The sequence below is a fragment of the Mustela erminea genome, chromosome 1, assembly GCF_009829155.1.
Source record: "Mustela erminea isolate mMusErm1 chromosome 1, mMusErm1.Pri, whole genome shotgun sequence".
Taxonomy (NCBI): domain Eukaryota; kingdom Metazoa; phylum Chordata; class Mammalia; order Carnivora; family Mustelidae; genus Mustela; species Mustela erminea.
In genome coordinates this window covers 139,143,554-139,168,151 of record NC_045614.1, presented here as the reverse complement: position 1 = coordinate 139,168,151, position 24,598 = coordinate 139,143,554, and the positions used below count along the sequence as shown (strand labels likewise).

General features: G+C 41.6%; 1 protein-coding gene across 2 annotated transcripts in view; it reads left to right on the top strand.

Annotated features, from left to right (window-relative positions):
• The window catches only part of KCNAB1 (potassium voltage-gated channel subfamily A member regulatory beta subunit 1), a 389,892-nt gene that overhangs the window by 165,166 nt on the left and 200,128 nt on the right, over window positions 1-24,598 (top strand). The window lies entirely within an intron of this gene.

The following is a 24,598-nucleotide window of genomic DNA, read 5'->3' as shown; positions in this document are numbered from 1 at the left end:
TCAGGTTCTGCTCTGAAAACACAGCTCCATGAGGTTTGCCCAGTGAGCTTTGGGAAGTCTTCCAGAAGTTTCTTCCCTCTCAACAACACATCCTCCTTGCCTCCTGCTACAGATACTCTGGACTGGAGGGGAAGAGAATAGGGTCAGCACAGTGACTGGCCAAAGAAAAAAGTGGGTGCAGGAGCATTCCCCAAGCTTCCTTCCCTTCAGCACACCCCTCTCCTTGTCTTCCTTTCAAGTTCAAGCAAATACTCATTTGAGTAAATGTTTTTGTACTGGGCAAGGTTTGGTTAAGATTACTGAATTCCCCCCTCTGGAATGGCAGGTGACTGGAGAGGCACAGGTCTTGGAAATGCTGTAGTGTGTGAGCAGAAAAAACATGTGAGCAAACACAGAGCCCCTTTTCTGTGCATCATGACTTATATTGGCTGATTATATGCTCACACCTACCTCCGAGGAAAACCTTCTATTAGTCCCACTTCATAGATAAGCAAACTGAGACCCAGGGAGATTAACTTGGTCAAGGCCAAAAGCTAACAAGTGGTTGTATTCAGACACAGAGAGCCTGGTGCATGTGCTCTTAGTTGTTATACTTCTCTATATGTCTCTCTATATGTATAGTCACTATACTTCTCTAATTCCTTTTTACCCTTTCCTTCTAGTTTTCCTTTGCAAATGTATAAATCTCAGAACAAAGATGTATGTAAGCTATTCTGGGAGTCCACATACCTTTTGTACCATTTATAACATTTGTTTTTATAGCAAAATGCATTCTGAGTTCCAAACAGCTAGGTTGCAAATAAACTTTTGAGCCTCACTCTATTTATAAGCTGGATATTTTTTGAATTTTGTTTTAAATTTCAGGTAGTGAAAACAATTTTAAAGGGGCTAGGAAGTCTGGTTCCAGAAAGACAAGGTCCTCCAACATCTCCTAACATTAGAAATAGTGGTGGTACATCTTATATGTCAGTTATGTTCCAAAGTTAGCAGGCAAGGAGAAAGCCAGGTGTAGTCGAAGTTGCCCTTGAAAATCCTTTAGGAACGTTCCACGTTGGAGGCCACCATACCGTCTCCCAGCCCCCTTTTTCCTCCAGTACTGTAGACCCTCAGGTGAAGATGTCAGCCTGTGTTTAGGGCCTGAACTTGAGGATCTCATAAGCTCAGTGAAGTGCTCACTGTGCCTAAGACACAAAAGAATGGGTCCCACTGATGGGACACCAGCCTCTTCCACATTAGCTCATCCTGGAACAGCCCTCAGATGAGGGAAATCCCCAGCAGAACACTTGAGTTACTTCTTTCACTTCTCTGACTCCATGCCTTTTACTGAAATTGAGGATGTTAAATGAGTATTTGCTGTGACGGAACTCAAAACATGTATAGTAAGGCAGGACGCTGAAATACTTAGGAAGGCAGGGTGATCTTTAAAGCTTCACGTAAGCATTCTCCCTCACCTCTGAGGAACACTTTAATATGTAACAGAACCACAGGTTTCTGAGGGAATTTCCACCAGATACACAATATTCAGGAACAGGAATTACTGGACAATTCAAAGGGCTTCAGAGGTCCCCAGTCTCTTAGTTCCTGCACCTGCTGTCTTAGTTCACGTCAGGCCCAACATATTTGAGGGAGACATTATAGTGTAGAGGAACTGCTTGGATTACGACCTGTCAGCTCTCCTTTTAGTAAAAGATGATGCTATGATGTGCCCAGAGGAAGCCCATATTTTCTGTTGTTTTTCTAAGAGGGTGAATCAGCATTCATTAGCCGTGCCTACTTACTGGCCACCCCTTGTACCCTGGTCAGCAGGTCCCTGGGCTGTCTGGCTGACTTACCCTGCATGGTTTGACTCCTAGATCCTTAATTTTTCAAGATTTGGGAATCACATAGGACCCGACCTCTTCCAACCCCACCTTGTCATATGTGTATTAAGTGACTTGTTGCCAGGAAGATTCTTTAAGTAAAATGGCAGATATATATAGAGAGATATTTATTTATTTATTTATTTGACAGACAGAGATCACAAGCAGGCAGAGAGGCAGGCAGAGAGAAAGGAGGAAACAGGCTCCCTGCTGAGCAGAGAGCCAGATGTGGGGCTTGATCCCAGGACCCTGGGATCATGACCTGAGCGAAGGCAGAGGCTTTAACCCACTGAGCCACCCAGGCGCCCTAAAATGGCAGATCTTAAGGACAAAGCCTGGAGTGGGTTAGAATCCCCTAAAACTGTAATGCTTCTATTCCATTGGTCTTTGGGGGGTGAAATGACACTCACCTTCATCAAATCCCTTCTCTAACCAATGTACACAGATATGTATTTATTTCCATCATTACCATAGACCATCAAGGCATTGTTTTAAATGCTAAAACTGCTAACATGGACAACCATCACTCATCCACTTGGTTCATCTTTATTCAGTCTATAGTGACCACCTTCCTTCCTAAATCTCTTTCTCAGCCATTCAAAATAGCATTAGGGAAGTATTTTTAAAACCAATCCCTTGATCCCGTGTGAGATTTGTGTCATTCTCAAGAAAGAATTTGAGGTGTTTCTTTTGTGTGGTTGGAGGTTAAGTTGCCATGGTAATGGCTTATTGTGAAATACCCAGAGAAGTGCATTAGGAACATTGTGTGCAGCAACTCCACGTTGGTTTCTGTGATAATAGCCCAGGCAGACCTTGACTTTCTTGGTCCCAAACAATCTTTCCATACTTTTGTAATAACGGGAATTTGCATTTCTACCCCAAGGCTGCCTTTTTCATACTTCATGCTGCTTTTAGGACAACCAGAAAGAGGATCATTATGGAAATGGCTTTGTATCCGGTGTTACAAAGAAGCAAAGTTCTCGTGATTTTTACAGACTTTCAAACATGTCGAGCACTTTCTTTTCAATTACTTCTCTTACCCATTATCTCTGCTTCTTAAAGCCAGGGAACCTCCCAGAGAACAATTGTCAAAAGCTGGAACAATTTATTTTGCATTTTTTAACATTCGCTTTCAGGGTAACACATATGTTTTATGAAAATACATGAAGAATTGGATGTGCTTTCAGGGTCTTGTCAGAAATGTGAGTCAGAATTAGTAGGAGAATAAAAGCCAAAATCTAGATGCTGCTCTGTCAGCATCTTTTTGAGCTGAATGGAGAGACAAGTATTTTCATTTAAATAATGCAAGTTCATCCTGTCCTTGGCAACCATTTGGCTCCCTCAAGCTTTTGGTAGGCCAAGCCATATTTTCTAAATTGATCTATATTCCAAAGCACTTTAATTAGGAAGCAAAATAGATAAGTACAAAGTGATTTCATTTAAGACTGTTCTATAATTTCTATCCATCTATAACATCCACGAATGTTGCCCATATCTGTTTCCCAGGAATCAGTGACATTTTAGTGATTTTGGTGAGCAGGTTTTTCAGAGGATGACGTATTTGTACATGCGTTCATTGTTCAGAAGGCATTATTGAGCACCTGCTTTGTGCCAAGGATGATAATTTGATGCCATACAGTCACCTGGCTGACAGCTCTCCCCATGGTACCAAGTGGGAGTCAGCTGTCCAAGGCCACCCCTGTTCCCTGGCACTTTGCTAGTTTGGGGACTTTGCTCCAGACCTTCACAGCCACAGCCATTTTCTTATGGCTCTTCATCGCAATATTATTCATTCATTCATCCAACTGACATTTATTTATTTATTTAAAAGATTTTGTTTATTTGACAGAGATCACAAGTAGGCAGAGAGGCAGGCAGAGGGTGGGGGCGGGGAAGCAGGCTCCCCACCGAGCAGAGACCCTGTTGCGGGGCTCAATCCCAGGACCCTGCACTCATGAACTGAGCTGAAGGCAGAGGCTTAACCTACTGAGCTATCCAGGCACCCCTCACTGACATTTATTTGGCCAAGCTTTCTACCCACGCACATGGGATATAAAGGCAAGAGTGGTCCCTGCCCTAAGAGGCTTAGTCCAGACCATTCTGTAATCCTGTCCTTGAGAGTGAGATCCAGAGGGGTTTGTTTTCTTATTGACCCCACTTAGAATTCTACTTAGACTTTCTTCAAACTCTTTCTTCTCCGCATTTTTCTCCTCCCCTTTCTCCTCCAAGCAAGGGGTAAGGAGGCTGCAATCCTAACATCATGGCACTGAGCTCCTTTTGCTGGGTGAGCCCAGCCATGCAAAGGATGACAGTTTTCATTCATTGAGGATGCGTTCTGTGCCACATGTGCTGTGAAGCACTATACGCATATTGTTTCGTTTAAAACTCACAAAGCCATATGAGGTAGGTACTATCATTGCTCTCTTATGGATGAGGAAGCTGAGGCTCAGAGGAGCTATTCTGACATCTTTGAGGTATATTAAGAGGAAAATCTAAGACCCAAGCCCAGTCTGGTGCCTGGGCTTTTAAATGTTTCAGTGCATCGATAATTACCCTAGAGCAAGTCGTGAGTCTATCTCTAGTTAGTGTCCATTCTTATTTATAAACTGCAATATACATACCACTATTTTTATTGTTAGACTTTATTGAGAAACACATCTTTTACAAGCCTCTTTCAAAGTAAATGTGACTCATAGACCAAGAAGAAATGGATTCTATTATTTAATGCATTTCAGAAGGATTTAGAAATTAAATAAAGAAAATAAGTTCTTGGTTTCCTTTGAATACTTGTTTCATGTTAAAAAAATTTCTATATTAAGAAATGCAAATTTCGTTTTTTATAATAGTGCTCTTTCTACATTAAGGAATATAAAGTCTTCAGTATAACATGAAAGTCTAAGATGTGTCATGTGTCTTTGGCCACATTCAAGTTTCTCCTTTATCTTTGGTTTTTAGCAGTTTGGTTATAATATACCTCATTATATGATTTTGATAATCATATTATCAAATGATTTTCTTTGTATTTATCTTGCTTGGAGTTAGCTGACCTTCTTGAATCTGTAAATTAGTATCTTCACCAAATTAAAATTATAATAGCAACTCCTCAAATTGGTAAGCACTGAGCAGGGCCTGAATTTTATTAGTAACTTTGACCTAATTAGGTTTTTTAATTGCACAAAACAAAGGCCCCCTTGCTTTGCCTCAAGTAAGATGAGGTTTACTGTTCAGATACCCATAATGTAATACACCATGCATGACCAGTCTCACAGGACTCCAAGGAAGAGAACCATACAACAGCCAGTACTCCCCTGAGGTGGATGTCAGGCATCTCTAGAAACCTCAGAAACAGAAGTTGGTGCGTCATCCACCAGTGATGGGATTTCTCCAAAAGTCAGACTTAGTTACTTTCTGGGTGTCTGCTCCCTACTTCTATATCTCCAACTTTATTTATTTCTATTTGTGTGTGTGTGTGTGTGTGTGTGTGTGTGTGTGTGTTTCTACTTAGCAGGCTGGATCTGCCTATTCATAACATATAACTCATAACTCTCTTTGCCGTGACATTTCTATACATCTTTGCAGCTCCATTACTGCCTGCTAACAATCTTGTGTTCTCAGGATCTCCTAGCTAAAAGGTTCGTGAGAGAACTTTAGATAGGTCCAACTTATGGCCATTAGGTCCATTCTGGCAGAGTCCTTGACACCAAGAATAAATGGGTACTCTATGTCACAGAACACTGGCAAGAATATAGATCTCTTGATACCTGGGGGGAGGAACCCATTCCAGGGCCAGCAAGCTTTCAGTGCATGAGGGTGGTAACAGCAGGGAAGGGGGTTCTCATGATGTTGATTTTCTCAGCGTTTCTTCAGTGACATCATGAAAGGGAACTAGAGGCATGGTTGGTATCATGATGGACTTGTCTAATTTATTCTGGACATTTATTTCCATATATGAAATTTCAAAGAGGTGCCCAGAACACTGTCAGTGAGAGTTGTATAAGTTGGACTTTCTAACTGGGGGCCTTCAGTGTAGACTAGGATATTTTTTTTATTAGCATATAATGTATTATTTGCTCCAGGGGTACAGTTCTGTGAATCATCAGGCTTATATATTTCACAGCTCTCACCACAACACATACCCTCCCCAATGTCCATAACCCAGCCACCCTATCCCTACCCTCCCACCACCCAGCAACGCTCAGTTTGTTTCATGAGATTAAGAGTCTCTTATGGTTTGTCTCCCTCCTGATCCCATCTTGTTTCATCTTCTTCCCTCTCTACCCTCCATGACCCTCCACCCTGCCTCTCAAATTCCTCATATCAGAGAGATCATATGATAATTTAGACTAGGGTATTTTTAACTGATACTTTTTGGTCTGACTGTTCTAGTAGTTGCTGAAAGTAGAATGGCTTATTTCTTCAATTTTCAGTTGTAACATTTTGAAATAGACCATTTTGAAGGTCTATTAGTAAGATGTATGTATTTATCACTATTATGTCTTCCTGATGAATTAACCTCTTTATCATTATAAAATGTGTTACTTTATTTCTGATAATACTCTTGGTCTCAAAGTCTACTTTATCTTGTATTAATATATATTAATGTCATCTCCCCAGCTACCTCCTTCTCACTGTTAGCATTGTGTAGCTTTTGCCATCCATTTACTATCTACTTACTTTCATATATAAAGTACATCTTTTGAAGACAGCATACGTTTGGATCCTGTTCTTCATTCATTCTAACAAACTCTGCCTTTTAGTCAGAGTGTTTAGTGCATTAACATTTAATGTAATTGTTGATAATGTTCAATTTATGTTTGGATTATATTTTCTATTTGCCTCTATGCTTTTTAAAAAGATTTTATTTATTATTTGACAGAGAGATCACAAGCAGGCAGAGAGACAGGCAGAGAGGGGGAAGCAGGCGAGCAGAGAGCCCAACACGGGGCTTGATCCCAGCACCCTGGGATCACAACCTGAGTTACAGGCAGAGGCTTTAACCCACTGAGCCACCCAGGCGCCCCTACCTATTGTCTTTTTAGTTACATGACTTTATGTTATCTATAATAATGGTTTCTCTAGGAAGTATAATATACATTCCTTAACTTTTTATGGTCTATTTAGAGTTAAATTTTAACGTATATAATATATGTTAAATATATATATATAAAACCACCCCACACCATTTATATTATATATATATTAAGCCCTTAAGATGTTGTTACAACTTTTACTTCATAGAGTCCAATGATTTTAAAGAAATTCAGAAAAAAATAATCTTTTCTATTTACCCACATATTTATCATTTCTAGCACTCTTCATTCTTTCCTAATAATTTTCTGTCATTACTTTCTACCTAAAATGCTACTCCTTTAGCACTTTTTATACTAAAGATCTGATGGGAATAAATTTTGTTTTCTTTTATTTGAAAATGTTTTTATTTCATCTTTGTTTTTGCAGCATATAGAATTCTGTATCAAATTTCTTCTCCCAGTAGTTTGAAGAGCTTATTCTACTGGTCTCTGACCTCTACAGTTTCTATTGAGAAATTAGATTTCACCCTTTTGAATGTGTCATGTGTCTGGCTGCATTCAAGTTTTTTCCCTATACCTTTGCCTTTTAGCACTTTGACTATAAAATGTGCCTAGGGATGGTTTTCTTTATATTTATTGTATTTAGGGTTTTCTGACCTTCTTGAATCTATAAATTAATGTCTCCACCAAATGTGGGAAATTTTCAATAATTACTTTTTATTTATTTTTTAAAAGATTTTATTTATTTATTTGACAGATAGAGATCACAAGTAGGCAGAGAGGCAGGCAGAGGGGCGGGGGGGTGGGGGGTGGGGAGGAAGCAGGCTCCCTTCTGAGCAGAGAGCTTGATGTGGGACTCGATCCCAGGACCCTAGGATCATGACCTGAGCTGAAGGCAGAGGCTGTAACCCACTGAGCCACCCAGGTGCCCCAATAATTACTTTTTAAATTATTTTTTCTTTCACATTCAATTACATATAAGTTAGACCTTTGAATATTATCCCTTAATAACTCCTGGAGGTTCTGATTAGTGGTTAAAATCTCTTTTATTTTAATTGGGCAATTTCTACTTATGTGGTTCCAATTTTATTTTTTCTTCTATCTCCACTCTTATGTTGAACACCTCTAATGATTATTTTTTCATAGATTATATTACATAATTCTGGAATTAGCATCTTTTAAAAAACACACAGCTATTTGCAAACTGAAATTTCCATTTTATTCATGATAAGCATATTTTCCTTTCCATCCTTGAGCAGAGAGATACAGTTGCTGCTACAAAATCTTTGCCAGCTAATTCCAATGTCTGAGTCATCTCAGGGTCATTCAAAAAAACCTGTTTGTTTTTTTTGCCTTTTTAAATCTTGAGAATGGGTCATATTTTCTTGTTTCTTTGTATGTCGAGTAACTTTGGATTATATTCTGGACATTTTAAGTGTTGTGCTGTGGGAGATTCTGGATACTATGCTATTTCTCCAAAGAGTTGTTGCTGTTGTTACAGCAGGCCCTTAGCATGATTGAATTCAGAGTACAAACTCTGTCTCCTGGGCAGAAGCTGCAATCTCATTTCTGAAAGTTTAGTCTCTCCTGGGCCGTCTGGAGTCTGCCTTGCCAATGCATGAGGTCAGCCAGACATGTGGGCAGAATTAATAGACAGAATTTATGGTTCCTCCCTCTGGCTTTCATTTCTGTGATTGCCCTCTTGCTTTCTGCAGGGTGTGGTTGCCCCAAACTTTGCCCTCTGATTCTTTAGCCTAGAAAGACTGCAAGCTTTCTAGAAGAGTCTTAGCCACTCCATATGACAGAGACTGAAAACCTGCTGTCAGGCCAGAAGTCTTGAAAATGGGAGATCTATCCAGTGCCGTTCTCTTCTTTCAAGTGTCAACTCCTTCTGTCAAGATCTGAGATGTTATTTTACCCTACCTACCAGCTGATAAATAAGCCTGTCACTATTTCATGGGTCAGAAAGAAAGGCTTTATTACTCCTGGCATACCAAGCATCATCGGTATCCACATCTCGGCGTTGATTTCCCCTTGCCCCCAAGTCCCACACTGATGACTCCATGGGCCCAGATGGCTGCATGCACACACAGTGGGTTGTGTTACAGGATAGGAGCACTAGTTTGAGGAATCTAATTCTTCTATGTTAAAGTAGTTGAAACCTATTCTTTGTCTTAAGAGACCTTATATAATCCCTCTTTTGTCTCTTTGTCTCTTTTGTCTCTTTGTCTCCCTCTTTGTCTCTTAAGAGACCTTATATAATTCCTCTTTTGCTCACTATGGATTCAGTGCTGAGTAATGGCCCAGGTTACAAGTGGTCGGGGCCTTACATCCTAGGCATAACCACAAAGAACACACTGGGGCATTTAGGGTCTCTGGCAGACTGTTTCTCCTGACACTGAATATGTCTTGTTTGGATTGATCTTCAGTGCCTTCAGTTGTTGTTTTATATATTTTCTTCAAAGTTTATGGTTATTATCTTCAGGAGGATTATTCTGACAGGAGCTTATTTGACCGTTATAGGAAGTAGAATAGACCACTGTGCTTTTGTAGACCACATTTGCAAGTGGTTTGGGAAGAGCCCCACCCAGCACTAGTCAGCTCCCTAGCCTTATAGTAGGTGGATCTTGTTTGGACATCATAAAGTTAGTCACGAGTGAAAAATCAGGCAAAGGACAAGGCCCTTGGGTCCACAGACATGGTCTTTCTGGCCCTTTTCTTCCACAAAGCAGTGAATCAGCGGATCTGAAACACATTCATCTTGGATTTGGTTTAATAAACTGAGTTCCCAGGAAGGAAAATGTCAGGCTGTTCAGGACCTCATAAACTGTATCAACAGAAAAGCTCTGAGCCTGATAACCAGGGTCTTCCATCGACTTGAGCTAATATGAGAGAAGTGTCAGCCCCATTGAGGAAATCCCAGACCAGGGTGCAAAGAATGAGAAGACAGACAGTTCTGCCTTCTTTGCTGACACCAGCAGATGGGGACTTGCTATCATCATGGAGTTCCTCAAAAGGCAATCCTCCCGGAGGGTAGAAACTTGGGCAGGTAGATTTGCAGAGGAGAGAGTCTTCCTACAACAAAGATAAGAAAGCAGCTGATGCATACTGGATTCCTCAATCTTGCCATCTTTCTTACCATCTACCCACATCTGGCTTTTACTACTCTCCCTTTCTCAGAAGCTGGAGTGACCCTTTTAAAAATTCAAATCACACTGTGTCACAGGCTGTTCAAGCCCCATCACACTGAGAATAAAATCTGAAATTCTACTTTTGATTCTGTAAGATCTGGCCTCTAACACTTTCTCCAACCTCAGTTCTTATCTCCCCATTCACCAGGCTGACAGTGATATGGTCTCTCCTTTCCTCAAACACCCAAGCATGTTCCTGCCTCAGGGCTTTTGCACTTGCTGTTTCCTCCACCTAGAATGCTCTCATCCCAGAAATTAGCACAACTCCCATTCTCCTCCCTCACTTCATTCAGTTCTTTGTTCAAATATCACTTTCCCCTTTGAGACCTTGTCTGGACAGACTATATAAAATAATAATCACTGCCATTCTTTATCCTCCTTACCCAATTTATTTTTCTTTATAGCGTTTCACTATTTGGTATGATATTGTATATTTATTTGTTGGGTTTTTTTTTCCCTGTTCTTCATACGAGAACATAAGGTCCTTGAGGGCAGGGTGTTTTCAACTCTATTACTTGATGTATTCCCAGCACCTCAAATTGTCTCTAATACATACTGGGTATTGATATGAACTGGTATTTATAGAATAAAGGAAGGTGTAATCTTGTTAGCATTAAGAGTAGAAAGAATATCATATTGTAGCTCAGACTCCCTGCTCTGAAAAGCAGATAAGAAATAATTGACAAGAATGGTGGCCCATGAGCCTCTCTGTGAATAAGTAAGGTAGACTACTCTCCTACCAAATTAAACATAAATATGCTAAAGGCAAATGTGACAGCAATAATAAAAGAGCACACTTCTAGGGTAGGGATTCAGTCCAGTCACATATTCAGAATTTGAAGAACAGTGGAAATGTTTTGTGTTAGAATTGAGTACTTTATTTCCTTCCCAGTAGAAGACTTACAATTCACCTAAGTAAGTGTTAAGTAGTCATGAGTGTTCATGATGACACTGTATGATCCAAATGCCTTTTAGGAGATATGGCTAACTCAGAATATGGATTTAGAAGCATTTTCTACTCCGTAATGTATTTTTTTTTAAGTTGTTTCTCTGACAATGAGACAGATTAGGATACACTGACTCTTCAATGCTAATATTGGCATGCTTGAGAAATATGGTTTTCAGGCAGGATTTAACAAGATGGAAAACACCATCTTAAATGCATACATATACAATATGTGTATATAGAAATGTTAGTGTATATGTGTGTCTATGTGGATATAGTGGTTGTGGGCTATGTGCCAGATACTGTGGTACAGATATAGTACTGGCGCTAGACCCTGGGATTACATAGGTAAATCACAGCCCCATCCTCCAGCAAGTGCTCAGCCTGATATGAGAATTGGAAATATAAACAAATAATTAAAAATCTGGGTCATATGGATCTAATAGAAAAACATTCAAGTATACAGTTGCCACAGCAAAGGGAGTGGTCAGCTCTGTCTTGGAGTCAGGAGAGCTGGAGAAGATAAAGTCTAAAAAGTTTTGGGGAGATGATTAAGACAGCAGAGGTGGCAGTACAGTTGGTTAAGCATCTGACTCTGGGTTTCGGCACAGGTCATGATCTCAGGCTTCTGGGACTGAGCCCTGGCATCAGGCTCTGCACTCAGCATGGAGTCTACTTGGGATTCTCTCTCCCTCTCCCTCTGCCCCTCCTGTTTGTGCTATATTTCTCTCCAAAACTAAAAATAAATCTTAAAAAAAAAAAATAGCAAAGGTGACAGGCAATCCAGGTGGTGGCTCTCTTTCTTCCCACTCTCTTTTCGAATTCTTGCCTCTTTCCCATAACTTTGGTGTTTCCTTTTGGCGCCTACTGAGCACCAGGCTTCCCCAGTTTTGCATAATTCTTGTCTTTGCCTGGTACTTCATCTGGGTTCTTAAGCTGTCTAGCTGCTGACTCCATGGAATTCTGTTGCCTGCACCTATCCACCACCCCAAAGCTCTGGCCCAACACTCAGAATCCCTTCTTATCCACACTTTCCCCCACCTTCTTGAAGAGGTGAAAATTTAGACAAGGGTAACCTGGACAAAGTAACAAAGGCACAAAAATGCATGTGGAAGGAGTCACCTGAAGTTTGGAATGGGACAACAGGCAAGAGACAAAAACAATGATCTGTGAGGCCAGATATCTGTGGCAGGTCGCGAAAGGCATGGTACGCCATGGAAAGAGTTTGAGCTTTGTTGTGGGGGCAGTGAAGGGCTATGGTTTGCTGGAAACTATACCGCTTGGAGGTTGGATTGAAGGAAGATGCAGTTTTCTAGGACAAACTACAATAAGACTAATACTTCTGTGGACACTAATCTTCTCTTAACACAGCCCACATCCACTAGACTTCCCAACTGTCATCTCTCACTCTTGGCACATATTTCTATTATGAATTTGGTGCCCCTATACCATTTATCTGGGCCACCTCTGTCTTGTAGCTGTGACATTATTATATTAAATGTAACTAGAAGATATAGTTAGTATCGAGTTTCATCAAGTTAGTTTCAGCCCATTGCTGTGGTCAATCTGTCCTTCCTCACTGTGGGCCAACTACAGATTCAGGAAACGTGTCTTCTGGTCTCAGCAAAATCATTTATGGAGTTGTTGAACGGAATGCAGTACAGTGCAAAACTGTGTTGCACAGCATTAATGATCTCCTTCCAGAGAGAAATATGTCTGTAATCTGAGACGTTTCCAGCTAGATGTTCAGTCAGCTACAAAATCACTTGACCCCACAGCCCATCTGGTGAGTCTCTGCCTTGTTGGGATAGAGGTGTTTGATATTTATACCATTTCTCTAATCTCCCAATGTAGACATCTAGTCTATCTAGAATAGTAGTATCTAAATGGTGAGTGAAACTCCCTTCTAAAGAGAATTGGATACTGGAGGTAGGGAGTTAAGTCCCTTGTTAACAGTCATAGGTCAAGTCAGGAAGGGGATGGAGATAATTGAATGGTAAGAGTAGAGGGAACCAGGGACCTGCTGTCCAGCTGGAGCCCTGGAAGAAAGCTGCTTTTCAGAGAGACTATATGCATCAGGGGCATGATAGGAGGGTAGTGTGGGCACACAGAGCCTTTGTAGCCCCAAGGAGAGGGAGAGAGCAGCTGAACACTCTGTGTCCCACGTCAAGGGGGAAGTTAGCTGAGAAAGAGCATCAAAGGGTGAAGTCATCTTACTTTTGTTAATGAAATACCATAGAAGAGAACAGCAAAGACCACCCAACAGAAGACAGTAGAAGGACCAGACCATAGACTCTTAGCAGATGGGGACATAGAGGCCTTTAATTATCTTAAGTCTATTCGACATTCAAGGGAGCCCAGACCAGGCTATATTAAGATGGAGAGGTAAATACCTTTCCTCATTCAACAATGACATTTGCATAAACTTAGAGCTTATAATTCACCCCAAGGGAAGGGAAGGGAAAGGAAGCCTTAATGAGACCAAGTTTTAATTGCAAAATGTCTTTGAAATCTTAGACATTTCCCCAAATATAATTAGATGAAGTTTTCTGAAAACGAGTCCCTGAGATAGTTAATGGGAAAAATTTAATACCTGCTTTCTTGCAAACCATGTCCCATCTGCCTCAGTTTCATAGTAAAACAATAAGTGAGAAAATAGGACTGGCTTTGTATGCTTACCCATGCTAGCAGCTGAATTCGAGTTTTCACCTCTGTCGCTGCTAAGTGCGTATCACTGGCCCTGAATCCACATTAGACTTACCAGTATAAATTTTCCAGGGCTTATTTCTTCTCATTTTAAGAAATCAACATTTGCCTGTCTCTGCCCTTCAGCTACTTTTGTTCATTATAATTTCTCCTAGACCCTTGGTGGGTCTCAGTTCTCCTTTGAGACATTTCTGCTTTTTTAATTGAGAAGGTTGTCCTTCCTGGAGGAAGATGGGCTCAAAAGCGAAGCTAACTTTTGCTTCCAGTCATCACCAGCTACAATACCTCACCTGCCCTCGCAGTTCTTTCATCGATCCCCTGAGACTGTGCCTGACCCAAGGAAGATCTCTGTTGAGTGAGTGAGTGCTCACAGCATCCTCTTCTGTGATCCCTGAGGATGCTGAGTGGTCCTTCAGTGCTTTTGGTAAACTTCAGTTCACTGACTTCCCGCCCCCCAGGCTACACTACAGGCCTTCCCAGAGCATGCTGGATTCACTGGCTACTGGTTCGTTACTTTGTAGCGAACCCCCCCTAGCATCCCCACTTCTAGGTTATTACTTTGGTGCTCCTCCTCTAGATGGTGTCTCTTATCTCCTACTCAAGCTCTGCTTTCAAGAAAGGGGTAAGGAAACTGAACCCCTTCCTCATCTTGAGTAGAGCCGACCCCTCTGCCCAGGAAGGGTTCTCGTGGGTATGGAGGTGGCTATGGCCCCAGGGCACTGCAGGACAGGATCTCCTTGTCCACTGTCAATGCTCAGCCCCTGGAAGCCTGCTTCTAGAAGACCTGAAGCGATTGATGTGGCTTTGCAAACAAAGATTTTTCAAGCTGTTCTTTATAATGCTCCCAAGATTCTTTTCTGAAGGCTTTGTCTCCTTTGTCCCATAGATGGTCTCCTCATGGGTGAGACAGTCCTGCGTGGGCCTGGTATTCAGAGGCTGCTGGAAAAGAGTCAGGGTCAAGCTGAGGAAATGCAGAACCAGGGCTAGAGTCCTGTAGATCAGCGGGGTTCCCCACTGACAACAGAGGTTCGGGGCTGGCCCAGGAACAGCTTTCCAGGGTACATGGCAGGAGAAGGAAAAACTAGTACAGAGCCAAGTTTTCTTTAAAGCTAACCATTCCATCTAGAAGAATCGCTTGTAGGGGTACTTGGGTGGCTCAGTCGGTTAAGATTCCAACTCTTGATTTTGGCTCAGGTCATGATCTCTGAGCCCTGGGATTGAGCCCCTCCACCCCCACCCCAGCTCCGTGCTCAGCACAGAATCTGCCTGAGATTCTCTCCTGCTCCCTTTGCCCCTCCTTCCTCCCCGCCCTTGCACACACTCTGACGCTCTCTCAAATAAATAAATAAAACTTTAAAAAATAAAAGAACCCCTTTTAATTCCTTCTTAAGATAATTTAAAAAATATTTTTAAGTATAGAGACTTGCTTAATTTATATAGGAGAGTGTACACATGATTTTTAAAGCAAAATTTAATTTAATTTATAAAGGAGAGTGTATACATGATTTTTAAAGCAAAATTTAAAACTATTTTCTTTCACTTTTTTGTGGTATTGAAAGGTATTTTTTAATTTCTGAAACCCTGGTGATAGCAGATGGTGGTAGGCATTTCTTTTGCATGTCTGTTAATGTCCTAATGTGGCAAAATAAAAGTTAGCAACCTTATGTCCAATCCCCAAATTGGTTTAGAATGTTTACTTGCACTTGAGATCTGGGCATCTAGAAACCCCTAGTGTTGATGAATTCCCTGTGGACCAAGTTTTGGCGGCAAGGAGTTGAATTTTGCCCAACAGTCTTTTGTCCTAAGACCCACTGGGGTAAGCCAAACAGCCATTAAAAGAGGGGGTGAGGGAAGTGTCTACACCAGTGGAGATGTCCACAGGGATCTGGAGATTCTCTCTGCTCTGCTCCCCTCAGAACGTGCCTGAGCTCAGGGCTCTAAGGCTGGAATGGAATAGGACTTCCCGACAGCTTTTCTCTAATTTGCTGTATGTAAATATGTCCTCTAGCCTTGTATGGTCCTGATCACTTCACATCTCTTGACAAATTGTATTAAAAAAGTAAGCCTTGGGGCGCCTGGGTGGCTCAGTGGCTTAAGCCTCTCTGCCTTCAGCTCGGGTCATGATCCCAGGGTCCTGGGACCGAGCCCCACATCGGGCTCTCTGCTCAGTGGGGAGCCTGCTTTCTCCCCTCTCAGTGCCTCTCTGCCTACTTGTGATCTCTGCCTGTCAAATAAATAAATAAAATCTTAAAAAGAAAAATAAGCCTTGAGTAGTATATGAGTTTTTAGATTCAAATGAATTGGTGTTTTTTGTTTTTTGGGTTTTTTTTTTAAAGGTTATTTCTGGGCTTCGTATATTTGCATTCTTGATTAGAGATTGTGGACATTTCTTTTTTTGAGGGGTATATTTTAAAAGAGGAAGTTTATATATGAGTAAAACGGTCAGACATAAGTAATTTGATGCCAACCTTTTAGCTTTCACACAAGGATCCCACTCCTTCACTTTTCACCAAGTTTAGTCATCCAACTTCTTTTCTTGAAGTGGGTCTATACCCATTCCCTTTAACCTGCTCAATTATACTGTATTTACTGATGTACCTGTCCATTGCATTCCCTTGGAACGGTCTGTCCGGAATGGGTTAGTGCGCCCCCTAGTGTGTGGGTTAGTTCCAACCGGTATCTGTCCTGGTTCATTCCGGTACAAGCACAGCTTTTCCACGAGGAATGTTGGCGTCAAAGTGAAGAATGTCTGCCCTCAAGAGGTGGTGTGGAGGCCTCCATAGGCAGTACACGTCTACCCTCCCTGGAAATGCAGTGATTTCCACCCTGTGCTCAAACCACCGTCACACCAGGAGGCTTGAGTTTTCTTTCAGAAAATATGGCCATTGTGACACAAACTGATTTGGTAAAACATAAAAGTAATAAGGAAGTAATATAATACGGATAGTGTTTGGAAGTGTTTGATTCTTATGAAAAGCGTTTTATCCTTACGTTAAGCAAAATAAAAGTCATGCGTATGATTTGTGACTTCTTCTGGGGAGACGAGTTTCACCCCTGGATTTTATGATTAATTGTTCATTTCTAAGTTTAGATAACTAAGTTTGGTCAGAAACCTACCTGCAAAGCAGTTCTCAAAATCCTTATCTTTTCCTTGGTCCCTTAGCCAACCCTTTATGGGGTTGGCCTTCCCAGTGTAAAACCTCACAGAGCCTTGAAGCTGGCCCAAGACAAAATGGGAACAGAGCTAAAATCTGTTTTGGTCATGTTCCTGCACTTCTCTCCCTCATATGCATCATTTTTTACTCTCTTTGCCCTTCTTTCCCCTACTCCTTTTATTCTGGAAAAAGAAATACATACACATGGTGAAAAGTTGTTCAGACAATAGAGAAGTATACAGAGCGACAAGTAAATCTCCCTCCCTTAGCTGCTCTTGGTTTCTCTACCCTGGACTGTCAGGTATGTTCCTTGCATCATAATAGTCTATGAATACATAGGTATACACATGCACACATGCATATACATCATACAGTACATATATGTGTGTATGCACCTTTTTTCCTTAAAAAATAGTGATATACTATGCTCATTGTTCTTCATCTGGCTTTTTTCCCTTGAAAATAGATCTTGGAGATCAAATCACATCAGTGTATACCTGCGTCATTCATTTCCATAGAATATTCCATGGGTGGTCCTTGGGTAGCTGTACTATAGGTGGCATAAAAGGGTCCCTATCAATGAATGAATTGTTCCTAGTCCTTTTCTGACCACAGACACATGCACGTACATATAGACACAATAGCTACACTAAAAAACAAGATACGTCCATTTTTAGGTACAGGTAAAGTGTATCCATAGAAATTACTAGAAGTGAAATTGCATGATCGAATGTAATGTCCAGTGAAACTTCTCATGCATGTTAGCAAACTGGTCTGTTAAAAGATAGCTTCTCCTATCTGGGATAATGTTTGAGAATGCTGATTTCCCATGCCCAATAATGAATAATACTATCAAAATTTTTTTAATCTTTGCTAATCTGATAGGTAAAAAAAAAATGGTATCAACATGAAGTTTTAATCTGCATCTTTTCACACATTCAAAATTCACTTGTGTCTCTTTTAGTCAGCTTTCTGTGAATGTGTTCACTTTGCAGTTGAGTTATTGGTCTTTTTCCCCCGAAATGTTTAGTTTTTATATTGTCAAATGATCAGGCTTTGGAGTTTGTGTCATGCTTTGAAAGTACTCCCAGACAATTTTTGAAATCCCAAATTTTCTTCTAAACCTTTAGGTTTCTTTTTCTTTTTTCTTTTTATTTTCTTTACATTTCAATCCTTGATCTTTCTGGAATTGATTTTGGTGTAGTGAGTGTGTCCCCTTCTTTATCTTAGGGGAAAAAAAAAAGAACACCCCCAGTTGTAGCAACATGGGCTCAGGGAAATAAAGACAAGTCAAGTGGACCAGCTACACCATCAATGAGCCTCCTTCGCTGACCCATACATTCTCCCCTCTGGCTCTGAGCTTTTTGACAAATGCGTGATACCTGGATGAAATGATGTGATTGGTGTCTCAATGCCAAGACCCATGGAAGGGCCTTCTTTTTGGTATCTCACTTGCAGCATGAGTTCAGAGTTACACAAACCTGGCAACAAAACTTGGCTTTGCCCTTGTGAATTGTGAAATTTTAGACAAGTTATCTGAGTTCATCTTCTGCGTCTGTGAAACTACGGACCACAGTCCCAGCACAGGGTAGACATTGCAAGGGTTCTGACATGAAAGGGGAGCAGTGTTGCCTGGCCCAGTGCCCAGCACCTAAAATCTGCCCAATAAGTGTTAGTTGAATCCTTGGTTTCCCTCTGGATTTTTTTTTTTTTTCATTTAAATTTGTTTTTGTTCTCATATAAATAGAAGTCAACCCTAGTAGAGAATCATGGTCTCTAGTTTCCCATTTGGGTCACCTCCTCACAACCCACCTACGTTTTTTCCTGTACCAACTCTTACCTGGGACTCTCCCTATGACACCTGTCAGAACTCACTGATCCCGTGTATTTATTGTGAACTTCTAAGCCCAAACCTGGAATTCCATCTGCATTCCCCCAACTTTCAGACTTTCTTACCTTGGGTCTAGGATCATACAGTTTCCTCCTGATCATTCCCCTGACACTTGGTCATTTCCCTGACGGCAGCCTTGCCCTTCTCCAAATCCATGCTTGAGCCTGCTGCTCAATTACTACATTTTGCTTCTAGAAACAAATCCAATCACATTACTTCCCTGTTTAAAGGGTAAAACCCCTGGCGGCTCTGCATGACAGACAAAGGTCTCTGTGAGCTCATTCCTGCTGGCGTCTGGGGCCTTCTCTTGAGATGCTTATAGAGTCCCCAAACACACTGTTCTCTTCCATACTTCTGTGACTTTGCCCTTGCTGTCCCGTCATCCCAGGATGCTCTTTCCCTTATTCTTTCACCTAGAAAACTCTTGCCATAGCTCAGGTCTGTGTTCCTGCTTCCCCCTCCTCCTCTCTGCAAGTTTACTCACCTCTCCTGCTCACCTCTCTCACTACTTTGCCTCTGCCTTTGCCCAAGGAGAGTGGCTTTGAGTCATCACTTTATATACACATCGACTATTACACTTATCACATGACACTCCATTATCCTCACATGGTGTTGAATTATTCATATCCACGCCTGCTTTTCCCTAGATTGTGAGTTCCCTACAGATGACGGTTACAGCTCTGTTTACCCCTAGCATGTCACCTAGTACATAGTACATTTTCAAAATTAGGTGTTAAAAATAAAATATTAGACCATAAATATCCAGACACTTTCTGGGCCTCTGGGTAAGGAATAATTGAGGTAGGATTTCTAGGCTTTGGGACATAAAAGCCTTTTTTTTGCATTTAAAAAATTCCGGTATAATTAACATACAGTATCGTATTAGTGTCAGGTGTATAATACAGTGATTCAGAAATTCCATATATTACTCAGTAGTCATCACAATAAGTGTCCTCTAAATCCCCTTCACCTCTTCCTCCCATCCCCCACCACCTCCCCTCTGTTCATCATCATTTTTCTATAGTTAAGAGTCTGTTCTGGGACGCCTGGGTGGCTCATTTGGTTGAGCGGCTGCCTTCGACTCGGGTCATGATCCCAGCGTCCTGGGATCGAGTCCCACATCGGGCTCCTTGCTCGGCAGGGAGCCTGCTTCTCCCTCTGCCTCTGCCTGCCATTCTGTCTGCCTGTGCTCGCTCTCTCTCCCTCTCTCTCTGACAAATAAATAAATAAAAATCTTTAAAAAAAAAAAAAAAGAAAAGAAAAGAGTCTGTTCTTTGTCTCATTTTCTTTTTGTTTGTTTTGTTTCTTAAAATCCATGTATGAATGAAATCATATGGTATTTGACTTATTTCACTTATTATACCCTGTGCCTCTACCCATGTTGTTGGCAAATGGCAAGATTTCATTTTTTATGACTCCGGAATGTTCCAGTGTGTATATGTACTACCTCTTCTTTATTCATCTGTTGATGGACACTTAGGGTATTTTCATATCTTGGCTCTTGTAAATAATGCACTAAACATAAGGGTGCATATATCTTCTTGAATTAGTGTTTTTGTTTTCTTTGTGTAAATACCCAGTAGTGGAATTAGTGGATCATATGGTAGTTCTATTTTTAAATCCTTCAGGAACCTTCATACTGACTTTCACAGTGGCTACACCATTCTGTAGGCATTCAAGGAACTATGACTCTTTGTCTAATTTTTGTTATCAAGAGTATATTTAAGATCAACAATACTGCTAACCGTTGTGCTGAAGGCTGTTACTGAACTTGTTTCATAATTGATGGGGAGAAAGGACCAAAATTCTTTTAAGCTCATCTACAGACTAAAATTCTGATCGGCAACTTGAAGATAATTTAACTCTTATAACTCTGATGATCCTTGGATTTTACCTGCTCGGGATGGCAAGGATTAAGGAAGTTTGGTTGTTGATGATTATAGTGATGAAAAACAAGAAAAAGTTCATACACCTAGTGTACCAAGGCCTATAAGCAAGATTCATGTGATGAATTTCAAGGACCATAATTTCAAAACTAAAAGATTTGTGATACATGCAGAGGAAAATGGAGTGATGGGTTTATGGCCTCTGGTACTATCAGGACTGGGCACAGGAGCCAGCGAGAATGCTACTGCAGTAAAAATCAGTGTCTGACCTCTTTTTTTTTTTTTTTTTTTTTTTTTGGTCTTTGCCACCAAATTTACTAAATCTAACTTAAGTCACATGGCATTTAGAGGTAAAGAAATTATTCAAATTGTCTACTTCTTCTTCTTTTTTATGATTTTATTTATTTACATGAGAGAGAGTAAGAGAGAAAGAGAGAGCACAAGCAGGGCAAGGGGCAGAGGGAGAAGCCAATTCCCCGCTGAGCAAGGACACTGACGTGGGACTTGATCCCAGGATCATGACTTGAGCTGAAGGCAGACGCTTAACGGACAGAGACACCCAGGTGCCCTCAAATTGTCTACTTCTGCCATAAGAAGCCAAAACTCCTCCTCTAGAGATAAAATTTCATTCTATATACATGAGGTCTTGATTTCAGCTCAGGTCATGATCTCATGGCCCTGGGATCAAAGTGTAGTCTATCTCCCTGTCTGAAACACTGTGTGGTATGACCTAAGAGCAGATCCAATCCTCAGGAAGTTTATAATCTGGTTGGGAGGATAGTGTTTGTAACAGCAATGATGGTACACGTCATTGGGTGACACATCTTGGTGTGCTGCTGGCCTCCAGAGAGCATGGAAGGTCTGTCTCTCAGCACCCCTCCCCTCACTGCCTGCTGCCCAGGGAGGGAGTCACAAAGCTGATTGGTCAAGTTCCGGGACACACGATTTGGGTCAGTTCTGTGGGTTTGCTAGTGGGCAGGATCACTGTGTGTTCTAAGGTTGTGCGTGTGGGCACGGAATTCTCTTTAGTTCCTTTTAGTTTGAAAAACGATGGCCCACTTTCACTTGGGAAGCCAGTAATGTTACTTTTGTTGGCATCTCTACTCCTTTCATGTTATTAAGCTTCCTAGAGTGTGATACATTTCAGGTTTAAGCTTAAGGTAGAGAAAACAAACCTTCTACATCTTTCTCTTCATCCATGTCCCAGCTGCCAGTCTCCATGATTGTGCTTCGGGACTTGCAGTGGACCCACAGCCTGAAGTAGGTGGGCAGCGTGCTCATTGCTATGTTAGTCCATCCTTGTACTTTGCTTGTATCTCCCTTGGCATCTCACGGATTCATGGGGATGGGCAGGCAATGTGCCACAGGGCAGGATCGGGCCCTCCTAGGTCACCTCAACACTCCTAAGACCCCATTGACATTTCTGACCATGCTTTTAAGAAGATTTAGTCAGAATATATGGAGATTCCCAGAAAAGGAAAATTTTTCCCTACAGGGACATGCTGAAGGATGTAAGGCAGGCAAGAACGTGGCCTGGGTCAAGGACATGAACGATCCAGGGGGCTGGTTTACAATAAATGATTGTGAAGTTTTGCCCAAGAAAGCAAGAATGTGGGTCTCAGTATTATAGCCCAAGTATAGGCATGGCATCTGCATTTGATCAAATACTTCATAATATTTTATTCCATAACCATTCTTTTTTGACATTAGGAACATAAGGACTGTTTAATTTACTTTTCATAATAAAGTGTGTGGTAACAGGGTCTATTTCAAGTATAGTATGCCCCAGTGGGGGCCTAAGATAATAATAAAACCTTCCCTCCTCCCCCAATTATTTAAGTGCCTGCTATGTGCAAATTTCTGATTTTTACAATGACCCTGAATGTGGACTGTCCCATTTTACAGAAGAAAAGTTGAGGCTCAGAGAGGTGGAGTGAGTGCCCAAAGCCTCCTGGGTAATAAGTGGCAGAGCTGTTATTTGAACTTCCCATCTGTGGCTCGGTGTTTGTGGTATTGTGATCTCTGCCCACGATTCTGCTTACTTCAAGGCAGCCCAAAGGCCTGTCTCTTAGTTACAATAACACCTGTGTCTGTCCTGGGCTGATCATTTACCCAGACAGTGGTGGGACATGGGCTACTGAGTGTACCAGTGACAGTGGCAGACTTACCCCAGTGTGGGTGCCTTCTCCTGCCTTTGCACCCCTGGTGCAGGGTGGGGAGCTCACAGCCCACCAGGGATAATGAGCCCCACTCCTGGGTTCATCACTGCTTCTCCTCTCTCTGTGTGGGGTCGTAGAAAGAGGCATTGCTGGAAGACAGTATAATTGGATTCATTTAGTCTTTTTTGCTATCTGGAGACATGAGGGAGACTCCTATCAAGGTTCTGTGTCTCTGTTCTCTCATCTGTAATGGTAGATGACACTAAATGTTCAATTTCTCTCTGCAAGTTGTCATAAACATCAAATATGATTATGGATGGAAACGTAATTTCTGACGGTAGAGTGACATATGTTATCATTGTTTGTATCAAAGGGAAATTAAGGGATGCATTCTTTCTCAATATTAGCAGCAGAGGCATTTCTGAGGGGTTCACCTAAGAAACGTACACATCGTGTTGCCCAGATGTAAGTGCGGCTCCACAGTATCCTTCACCACAGCCCAGTGGAAAAGTCCATCTTGACTAGCATCCAGTTCAAGTGAAAGGAAAAATCCATTGGGAACTGGCTTCTGGATAAGCTACAAAATTAAAATCCCTGACATTCTTAGCAATGATTCAGGATTCCTTCTGAAAGGGGAGAAATCTGTTAACCAAATGACCCCTCTCTCGGAGTTTGGGGGCTCACAGCCCTCCCGCATCGTCCCTTTCAGGAAGATCCTTTTCCGAGGGTTCCAGGCAGCTCCTTCTCATTTCCAGCCGGCATGTCCTCCCTGTCTCCTCAGACAAGGCTCTCTGAGATAAGCAGCCAATTCATAGACCTTGAAGGCAGAACAACCTCCTGCACCTTCAACGGGCCTGTGACCATCTCACCTGATGGTCCAAGTCAGCAAGGGTGAGGAGAGGAAATGGGTTTTATCAGTTAGGTGTCTGCCCAGACCTTTATTGCTGTTTCTTCATTGGCTAGCTCTGCTGCTAAGATGGCAGTTGTATCGTTCACATATATGATACCTGGATATTCGACTTCCGTTATTGTTGTTTCTTACTGGGAGAATTGGAATCCCCTGAATCCAAACTCCCCACCCCCCAAATTAAGGTGAATAACTAGAGAAATCTTGGTTTTATCAAATAATCATTAATGAAAAGAGACACTCCTCCCTTAATGCAGGGAGGAGTCTGAAAAAGGGGCATATTTCTATGAAGCCTCTGTTTACGGTAAACTTAATTACAGGAAATGCACTCATAAACTCAATGACTTTTCAGAAATACAAAAATGTCTTTTGTAATGTAAAGTGACAACTTACAGATATACACCTGTAGTAGATAGTAATACTGGTTTCCCTTGGAGTAGCATACCTACTTTTATGGCTAATTCGTGGGGTTGAAAACTGGTAGAAAGTTGTCAACTTTCAACAAAGGAAACTCCTGAAAACCAGTTCTAGACTGTGGGTCAAGTTCTTTTGACACATAAACCCGTCAGATTGTGTCTAAATTTGGGGTGAGTACAAGAAAATTGAAGATCAGTTCTCACCATCTTAAGGACAGTGCTGTTGTCTGAGTCCATGGTTCAGGCCTGCCCCAGGCCCCTGAACTTCCGTGCACCTGTTGTTAGAACTTCTTCCCCTCCTCTGCCTGTTCCCACAGTCTGAGCTCTGTCAGGCTGAGACTGAGGCTTATCTTCCCTATGGCCAGTCCCACAGCACCACAGACCGCTGTACCCACAGACTGTGTCCAGGAAAATTTATTTTTTATTTGGCAGCTAAGAAATGCAATTCAGTG